The sequence below is a fragment of the Pteropus alecto genome, unplaced genomic scaffold (genome assembly GCF_000325575.1).
Source record: "Pteropus alecto unplaced genomic scaffold, ASM32557v1 scaffold20, whole genome shotgun sequence".
NCBI classification, from domain to species: Eukaryota; Metazoa; Chordata; class Mammalia; order Chiroptera; family Pteropodidae; genus Pteropus; species Pteropus alecto.
The window spans coordinates 49009154-49018481 of NW_006436298.1; the positions used below are offsets into that span (position 1 = coordinate 49009154).

General features: G+C 35.0%; 1 pseudogene; it reads right to left on the bottom strand.

Moving 5' to 3' along the window:
* Positions 1 to 2598: 2598 nt before the first annotated feature.
* Positions 2599 to 9328, bottom strand: part of LOC102881904 — a 10142-nt pseudogene continuing 3412 nt past the window's right edge.

Consider the following 9328-nt stretch of genomic DNA (forward strand, 5'->3'; position numbering starts at 1 on the left):
ATTATTTTCTATTCTTTGTGTTTTTTTTTTATTTATAAAAGCTTTTTTAATGTGTCAATTAAAAATTTTTTCTTCCACAGGTTTCTTCAAAACTTAGAAAACACTTTTCTGAATAGAAATTTACTATTAGTTTTGATTTTCTTGTATTTTCTGATATTTAGTGAGCTAAGTGCCTAGCACTTATTATTAGCTACACCACCCTTCTTAATGATTTGTGATGTTTTTAAATCCCAGATAACTTCTAATCAAAAGCAAGGGCTTTTTCTCTGAAGCTTCTAGTTAAATACACATCCTTCTGAATTAGATCAGAGGACTGTTCTCGAAATTATCTCTGGCAAGCAAGTGAGAGTAGCTGATTGGCTTATGCCAGTCTTGGGCCACCGTCGACCTAGGTGAAGTAGGCTTCCCTTGTAGTACATAGTCCATTTGTGGAAGGAATGAAAACAAGAAAACTATAAGGAAGAAATGAATGCTGGATGACTCCAAAGAGTAAATATCCATTGCACTCACTCTACTTATCCTAGGTGAACTTGAAAACTGTACTGACTTCTATAGAAATTGCATTAATACAGTAATTTTAGAAGACTTAGCGTCTTTACAAAATTTATTCTTCTCATTCAGGAATGAGGAATATGTCTCTGCTTAAGTTATTCATAGAAGTATTATAGTATCTTTCACATATATTTCTTAGCAAAATTTTGGCCAGGTAGTTTTGATTTTGTTGTTATTGTGAAAACAACTTCTAAAAATATTTTTGATATGTAAGAATATTATCGATTTGTGTTTATTAAATAATTCCTAATTATTTATAAATAATTTTGTAAACCCTATTTATTTATTAAAAAGCCTGGCATTATAGAATAAGTTTTAGTTTTTGCTGGTGTTGTCAAAAATAATCATTTCATGCTTTTTTATAAAAAGTAATTTTTTTTCACATATTATTATTATAATGGTACTAATCATTAGAACAATATATATGGCAGGTATCATACTTTGTTATTTATTTAATTCTACTAATGCAAAATTAAAAGTTTAATAGGATTACTTCTGTTATTTCACTATTAATTAAAATTTTTTAATTGGCTGATACTCTTTATTATGTTAAAGATGTATTTCTATTTTTTAAAGAGTACTACTTTAAAAATAAGATGATTGTTGAATTAAAAGACAATCTTCTAAATTTTATCTACTTGATAAATATTATATGTAGAAGCTTCCTAATATGGAATAATCCTTCCAACTATAATTTAAATCTCTCTAAATATTTATCTGTTGGATTTTTATTTTTGAAACTTTTAAAAGGAACACATGAAACCTCTATTTGAGACTCTTCCTGTATCTGATACAAAGAAGAATAAGATTTTTAGGGATACATAAATCCACAATATTCGCATATATTACAATTTTGATTTTTGTATTACTAAAATATTCATCTTGAAAATGCGTATCTTCCACTTTCTAAAGTCATTTAATTTATTTAAAGAACCCAAACCTTTTATCCTACAAAAAAAAAAAACGTTAAATACTACAATAATTTTTTATTATTTTAATTCTTGTATGTCAATTTTGGGTGATTATGTTAGCATATATGCAAGAAATTAATTTTTTCTGAAACCATGTAAATATAGCCAATAAAAACTCTATTATATACTTAAATAAAACAAATAAATAGGTGAGCTTCTGCTTCTACTCCCTCCCCGCCATCAACCAAAGGCATTTCTCTGATTCAATAAAACATATTTTCTTAGGGAAAACTAAAATACTGCAGGTCATATTAAATTAGTAAGAGACATCTAAATTTTTCTTAAATTTTGAATTTATTATGGATTTATTTGAATTTCTTTTACATGCTTTCATTTTCTTTTTTTTTCTGTCTCCCTTTCCTTCCAGAACAGTGAAAGTTTCTTCTGAAAGTAAAGGCCCGCAGTTTCAAATTTCCCATTTTTAAACTATATTGGGCAATTTATAGAGTCGATTTTTAAAGCCAATTGCAATAGTACATTTAAGATTCTTGGATGAGGAAACCCTTTATAAATAAGATTTTCCCATTCAAATACAGAATGGCCTCCTGCTCATATGAAGAGAAATTTAAGCTATGATGTTAAAGGATGTTCATTCTTTTTTTCTTTTCAATGTTCAAGGTTTATTGGTGTTTTACTTGGTATGACACTTGGATAGTTGGCTGCATTATTTATATGCAGACTTTTCTTTTTACATTATATGCCAAAGTACACTACTCTGAAACATATAGTACACAAAATAAGATCCTTTAGAACAGTTATGCACAAGATATGCAACATTGGATTTATTATTAGATCCCAGGATGTGATTGATTGGAGGAAAAAAAGCTGGGCTAGACATGTTGGGTAAAGGAACCAGAAGTAACATAACATACAGTACAAACACGTCTAGTTTGAAGGGCAACTGTAATATGTGCAACATTGACAGGATGGTGCCTTTAAGAAGGTGGAACTATTTCACACTAACCAGTTTAGGACTACACAAGATAAGTACCACTCAGCATCAGGATATAGCTATAGGGTTTTATGAACTATTAGGAAATTGATGTTTTCCCTATGCTGTCTTAATACTACTGCTTTAGTCACAGATCAGATATAAAGGACAATAAGCACCATCTCCAACTAAAATCCTATTGTAGCTTGAAGTGGTATAATATTAGAAGACTTTAAAACTGCAGCTCTTTTTGGGTCCCCCAAAGTGTATCTGCACTCTTCTTCAAACGGGCCTCTGCCTCATGTGTCAGAGTCACCTTCACAACATCTGAGATTCCATCTGTTCCAAGATGCGAGAAACACCAAGGAAGACATCATCTTTTAGTCTAGAGTCCCTTAATCATGGTGGAAACTCAATGACCTACCTATGACAGCCTAATGGGTGAATTCCTAGCCTTTCCCCTATGAAGTAACAGAACTGGGATGAATCCAGATTGCAACGACTTCTGGTAACATGGCTTTGGGGAAAGCTGCATATCTTCCAAGCCACATAGGTCAAGATATCCACTAAATTGGAAACAATAAGCAATTTGCAGTTAGGGCTGCATTTTACAACATTGGGAATGATGAATTTAAAGATATTCACCTTATGCTGGACCAAATTAAGACAGCTTTCTCCCTTTTGTTGATGTGCCTCGCAGTGGTAATAACCAGCTTGGAGCTGGCAGTCACTTTATAGTCTTTGCCAGAGACAGTTTTTGATGTTCTAAGGAAAAGGCTGCCATTTTGGAGATCTATCACCTCTCCATTCAATTTGTCTTCCATGACACCACCAGAGGCAAGTTCATCTGCCAAGTCTTTCAGTAAGATACTGATGACATAGGCCATGCCAATAGCACTAACCTCAATGACTATAATCTTATTCTGGGGGCTTTGTTCTTCCTTAACCCATTTCTCTTTTAGAAAAAAAGTGCAGCTTGTTGCCAGCATTAATTTAATTTTATATAAATATGCTTTTTGAAGCTGAAGCAAGTCTGACTGGTTTTCAATAAGAAAATAAAATATAAAAACTGTTCTTGGAGGTATTTCTAAATAGAACTTGCCTCATATAACAGAAATATAGACATAAATTGGATTCATCAAATCAATTTCCAGCTAACAACTATTTAAGAACAATGTTAACCTCACACGTAGGAATGCTGTGTTTTCTAGGATTTGACATTTTCAGCGATCGAGAATTACTATATTTTGTAAATGGAAATACCATTACTACTTTGTCTTTCTCCAGCCTAAATTTTGCTTTACAGTTTCCAGTTTCTCAACTCTTCATTTTTATGACCCGTTTCAAATTTATTCCCTTTTGCCCCCCAGCAAGACATTCTGCTTAGCCTTCTCAGCAAACCTCATTCAATAGTAAATCTCTTTATATAGATTTTTATATAAAACCAGACTGAATAAATCATTTTACTCACTCCCAACTCAGACACAATATTCTTTCCCTTCACAGCTTCTAAAATAACATGCAAACTTCTAAGAGTATATTCCAAGATACCAACTACCCCATCTCATATTTGGTAATTCTCTTGGCCTAAATTTTCTACTCCTGTGAAACAAATGAGATTTCTCTCTGGTCTTATATACTATTCTCCAATAAGAGTCATTATCATCATCATTGATCACTGACATGGATCTTTACAGTCACACTATTATCTCCAAACTTCTACATACGTCACTTTACCTAGAATATAACTTTTCTTTTTTCCCTAACAAAATATATTTTAAAATGTATTCACTCTCCATTATATTTACTGGCTAATTCCTCTAGTGTATATTTACTAACTACTTTAAAGACTAAGACATAAAACTCTTCTATAGAACCATAATTAGTTCACACTTACTTGCAGGTTGCTTCTTGTATGTATGTTTATATAATCATATTTTTAAAACAAATGAACAAGAGCTCTCCTGTCATTTTGTACCATTTTAATATTTTTTAAAAAAAACAATCCATTGTTCTTTCTCAAGCCTTCTGATATCATACACTGTATTCTCTGTTGTTTTCTCAATTGTATTAGTCATTTCAATGGCTATATAGACAAATATAAAAGCTGCTCTAATAAATTGGAACTGTAATTTTTTTTGAAATGTGAAAAATTAAAGTAAACAAGCTCTTAGGAGTCAAAAATATTAACACCATGAGTGATTTCCTGCTGGAGCCACATAAGAAAGACCTACAGTTAGGACTGAATGTCTGATAGCATGATTAATGAAGCAAGTGTAATCTATCTTAAATATATTTATACTTTTGTGAAATGTAAGCTTGGACCACGTAGAGTCCGTAAGTTAAACAGCAAAAGAAGATTCCAAAGTAAAATAATTTTACTACATAAGAACGCTTAATTTGTCAACTTCAAAATTCCAGAATGCTGTCTTTTTATTTTTCTGAATCCATTTGCTTGTTTTGGTGTTTAGCCCAATGAAAGATATCTCAGGAGGTCATATTTTACAAGTGAATGCAAACATATGAAGCAACTTGATGGTTTGAAGTTTATATTTAAACAAGTTTGCATTATCCTGGTTTAATTATGTTACCCGTAATAGACAAGTCAAATTTTTATTAAAGGGAGAAATAAAAGATGATCTCAGAAGTATAGAAACTGGAACTGGAGGGTCACATGAATCTATAGAATCAGCTCTGCTAATTCCATACAGATGTGCTAGTGCATTCCTGTAAATTTTCAGACTGAAAAGGAAATGTTAGTTACACCCTTCCCCTTTACGGCCTAGGGTAAAATATTTCACATACTGTACATATGTTTTATTAACAGAAAAAATAAAAAGGCAAAAATTAACAAGTGGTCACTTTGGGCTTAGTTAGTATTTTACTATAAATATAAAAGAACAAATGTACTTAAAACCTACATACAATTCTTTTGCAGATATCACTCTCATATTTCAAAGTATAAAAGCGTAATTTGTGTTTTTAAAGTGATTAAGGGAAACAGTTTATTAAGAAAATTCATATTCATTTCTAACATGCTAAATAGTATAGTTGCTATGTGGATATGTTTACCTTTGGAGAATTGATATGATTATACTTCATGAGTATTGACAAGAATATAAACATTACCAGAAGGAATTATACAATGATTAAGATAGCACTCACTGCATTTCTGACTTTTTTAGTTAATAGGCCCATCTACAGATGACCAGTGGACCAGTGGCATTGAAGAAATCTTTAGTGCTATCATGCTTTTTGCTGTGAAGAGGATTTAGAAGTTGTCTAGTCTAGGAGAGGCAAATACACAGCATGGATGTTGACCCTTCCCCTCTCACAACCTTCCTTCCCACAAAGCTTGAACTTGACTAGAAATCTTTCTCAATACAGCATTATCATTACTATTCAACCGGAAATGGCCATATGATGAAGACTATTTATCTTCCTGATTTAGTCTAGCACTTTTATTTTCTGGAAAGAAAACTGAAGCTTAGAGAGCCTAAGAGGCTGGTCAGATATCACTTAGCTAGTAAGTGGCAGGAATAGAATTTGAGTCTCTAAACTTAGTCCTGAAGTCTTACATTCTGACAGTTCTCCAGTGGAAAGATATGGAGTTTTCCTTATAATTATTCATTAATCAATTAATATATAAAGGCAACTGAGACCAGGCATCCTATATTAAATATTCTTCTGTGACTAAACCATCAGCCTAGCTTTAGAACCATAAATAGAAGGCTGCTGCCATCAGATACTAGAAGTTTTCAAGGAGTGTAGTGACAGAAAGGACAGGGACAAAGAGGACAGGTGACTGCAGGGCAGGGTTAAAACAATTCAGGGACATGTCAATGGCAACCTCTGGAACTGCAGAAATGAAGGGGAGTTTACAGGGTCCTGTTTTAGCGCCTGCATAAGGGTCTGAGCTTGTATCATAATGTCTAAAGATAATGCAGCAAGAGCTAAGAAAGAGACCGTTTAGTTTGTGAGAGTTTGTCAACAGGAGGCAAAGGTTTGCTCTGCACATGTTTAGATTTGAAAGACACTGGCAGCAAGCCTTGTAATAACGTGCTGGGTAACAGTTTCAAAATTTAGGATCAGCTAGAGCAAGTTAGTGTTGGGGGGACTGATGGCTAAACATTGCTTGTAAACCTCAGATGGACCTTACCAACCAACAGAATTCTCAGTCAGTAGCTGCCTGGTTTACTCACAGAAGCTAGAGGATCTGGGAGTATGACTTAGAATCCTGCATCTGAACCTCCTGAGGAGCAAGGTGCTGGCAGAGATTTGGGACTGGCTGGTTCCTCACAGCCAGTCCATGGCCCCTCTCAGAGATCACACTGCTGGTTTGATATTTTTGAGCCCTTAATATTAGTAAAGAAGATACATCTAGAAGAGCCCCATATGGATGTGACATATTATCGATCAAACTGAAGCCTGCTCCAGACTTTGAGAGTTTGAAATGTTCATCATTTGTCTTGGAAATGACCAGAAGTTAGAGTGAGGGTGCAATACATTTTACGATAGAGTGCACTAGTCTTCTACATTTACAGGAGTCAAGAAATTTGAGGAAGGAGTTTCCTTGATATTGCTTAATAGATGTGAGCTGGAAACATTGAGGGGATGCTAAAAAAGCTTCGGGTGGGAGAAGTGGAACAGGGAATCTGACTCAAAACTCTGCCCTTCTCCTTCTCCTTGAATCTGGATGCTATTAAATGTGTCTCTGCATAGCAGGTATACTTTCCCCAGTTTTATATTTCTAAAGCTTCAATGAACACAGCCGGTCAGGGTCAGGCAGTCGAAGAAGACAGATTCAGAAACAGTCCTATACTCCACCCTGTAAGAGAACCGGGGGGATTGACGCATGATGGACCATAAGTGGGGTGACTCTAAGGGCCACAAGAAAATATTGCTGTTTTCTTAATCAGCAGTAAAGTGTAGTAAAATATACCGAATCTTCCCAGAACAGATTTTGAGGGAGAGACGATGGTTGAACACTATCTGGAAGAAGATATATGGGGGAGAAATGAGAGAGGCTGAGAGAGACAGATGTAACGAATACTTCAGACAGTAGAGTTTTGGGAGAATGGCGATATTGTATTGGTCAGTGGCCCTGGCAGGAAACAAAGGAGTAATTTGGAGAGAATTTTTAAAAGGGTTTATTAGTCAAGATGTAAAAAAAGTAGGGAAACTGTAAGGGATAGTGCAGAATCCCTGCTTCTTTCTTTTTTTTTTTCCTTAAAATAAAAAGGCATCATTATTATTCTTAGATCTGAAGAGAAGGACCAGTTATCAGAACCCGAAGGCAGTGAGCCCTGTGATAAAAGGGGTAACTAAAGAGGGGTGCAACCTCCTGTCGAGTGATGTGGGTGAAAGACAACACAGAGCGGTCTGCAGGGCAGGGTTTGGGGGAACTCAGTCTCTTTCTCTGCTCTTACCTCTGCTGGACCTTCCATTGACTATGGGGCAAGGAAACCCAATGAGAAGTAGTCAACATGCATCAACCTTCTAAGGAACAAAACAGGGTGCAGAAAGACATTTGAAGATGTTTAGACAGTTTTACTGTTTAAATTACTACTCCATCTCTCTATGAATATGTCAGTAAAAATCAACTTATTTGTCAGTGCTTCTTGGAATTAAGTAGGGGTGTGAGTGTGTGTGTGTGTGTGTGTGTGTGTGTGTGTGTTAAAGGGTTTTATGAGTTTAACTTTAAAGCAGGTGTCACACGAAGTTTAGCCAACAAAATTCAGTTGAATTCAGTTATCTATATTTGAGAGCTATTTAGCTGGCAGTGTTTCTTTTAAGAAGAAGGAATCGTTCTCCCTTTTGACTTATTCTTAGAGAAGCTCAATATAATAAAAAATTCTGGAACTCTCTTCCTATTGTTGGTAAAATTAAGACAAAGCATTAAGTTGGGGCTCATGAGCTACAGGGGTGTTGGGGCTTATGACTTGAGTGGTTTCACAGAGGGCTCCCAACACCTAAAATAGTTCATTGCACAGAATAGGTACTCAGTTTTGGGGGCTGAAATAAACAAATGCATGAATGGATAAATGGATTAAGAAGTTCTTGATGCAAGCCAGCGCCTGCTTCTGACAGGATAAGCCAGGGGGAATAACATGCCCCTCGCTAGAAGTAAACTGCCTCCTTTCTTTTGATTTTTCCTTCTTGTGTTTGTCATTCTACCACATGGAGAGAGGGATTTCAGCAGGGATGGAGCCCTGTAGTGCTTAGCCACCATAACTCCAGCCAGAAACAGACAGGATAGGGGTGGCCCTTCTGGAACTGCTTAAGTCCAAAGAAATGGGTCTCTTTACTAGGAAGATTGTCTGGCTTTCCCTTCCTAGCTAGCTGCACAAAGAACTTAACCACCTATCACCCTCCTGCAGGAAATCAGCACTTTTGCAAACTTGCTGTCTACATTTAAAGAAGGAAGCCATTTCGCTTTGTGCAGGGTGGATAGGAAAGGAGGACTCTTCGTGAAGACTTCATCATGGAGTCTGATTTTACTGTTCATGTCTTTATACTACACTAATATTCTGCAACATAGAGGCTGCATGTGAATATATTGACAGTTTACCTTTATTTAGAATTATATCCAATTAAGTTACATTTTCTTAACTGCCCAGTGCTTGTCTATGAATCATAGTGAATATTTGAACATAGTTGGCTACAGCTTTTCCACTACTCTCGTGTTTCTTCCTGCCTTTGCTTTTTCATTATTGATACAGATGTCTCTATATTTTTGCCAACTTATTTGATGGTACGTTCAAAATTGATTTAAACACTTAAGAATTCATTTTCCTATTGTATATGTGTCAAATGCTTTATGAAGCAATAAATCAACCTGGGCAAACATATTGTACAACCTATAAATATTCTT